This window comes from Epinephelus moara, chromosome 24, assembly GCF_006386435.1.
Source record: "Epinephelus moara isolate mb chromosome 24, YSFRI_EMoa_1.0, whole genome shotgun sequence".
In the NCBI taxonomy this organism is placed as follows: domain Eukaryota; kingdom Metazoa; phylum Chordata; class Actinopteri; order Perciformes; family Serranidae; genus Epinephelus; species Epinephelus moara.
In genome coordinates, this window is record NC_065529.1 from 16,271,343 (window position 1) to 16,272,563 (window position 1,221).

General features: G+C 49.5%; 1 pseudogene; it reads right to left on the reverse strand.

Annotated features, from left to right (window-relative positions):
- LOC126385524 (uncharacterized) overlaps positions 1-1,221 on the reverse strand; it is a 1,777-nt pseudogene continuing 556 nt past the window's right edge.

Below are 1,221 nucleotides of genomic sequence, written 5' to 3' on the forward strand. Positions count from 1 at the left end.
GTTATCAAAGTATATGAGTATTGACTTGCGGGACCATTCGTGTCCCCAGAGAATTGCTGCGACTACTATGGGGTAGATTTCGAAGAGTGCAGAAGAAGCTACTTGGCATTGGTTTGCGAGTTCTGGGGGCCACTCTGCGGCGAACCATCTCCCATTGTAGAAACCCCCAAAACCGGCAGAAGGAGCTGCATTGGTGTACAGCTGGATGTCGAGGGAGTTGGTCAGGTGGTCTTCGTAAAAGAAGGAGACACCATTCCAGTTTGCGAGAAGGTGGAGCCACAAACGAAGCTCAGCACGGCAAGAATGGTTCAGGGAGATGGCAGAGAGAAGCGATGGGACGGAAGAAGCGATGGACAACAAGTGGGAGATGAATGCACGACCTTGAGGAATGATGCGCAAAGCGAAGCTGAGGTGGCCGAGGAGGGAGAGTAGTTGACGCTTAGTGCAAGAAGGGGCCTGGAGAAAGTTTGAGATGATGAGGCATATACGATTGAGCTTCTCGGCGGGAAGAGATTAAAACAGGTTTGTATCCAGTGTGATTCCCAGAAACTCAAGGGAGGTGGACGGGCCCTCAGTTTTTTCTTTTGACAGAGGAACGCCAAGGTCAGAAAACACTGAGGATAAAGTGGCCAGACCTGATGCGGGTGGTGAAGAGGGAGGGGTGATGAGTAGAAAATCATCCAGAAGATGGACGAGGAATGGGATGCAGTGGTTATTGGACAGTATCCAGCAGAGGGCTTCGGACAAGGTGTCGAACAGCTTTGGACTGCTTTTGCAACCAAAAGTAAGTTGCACTGCAAAGTAATAGTTACCTCGCCAGCAAATGCCAAAGAACCGCCAGAAGTCTGGGTGAATGGGGAGTACCTTGAACGCGCTGACGATGTCAGCTTTTGAGAGCCATGATCCTTTGCCAGCAAGTTTTATGAGGGATATGGCGTGGTTAATGGAGGCATAATGAAGGGAATAGTCCTTGCTAGGAATGAGACTGTTGATGCTGGGAACATGGCTACCATGCGGTGCCGAGAGATCAATAATGATTCTCTTCTTTCCTGAATATTTTCTGGTGGCGATGCCGAGCGGGCTTATTTGGAAAGTAGGAAAAGGGGGTTGAGCAAAAGGGCCGATCATGAAGCCTTGTTCGACTTCAGCAGCGAGTAATCGGTCGATGGATTCAGGATCGTTAATGGCTGACTGTAGGTTTTTGCAAGTAAAGGAGACAGA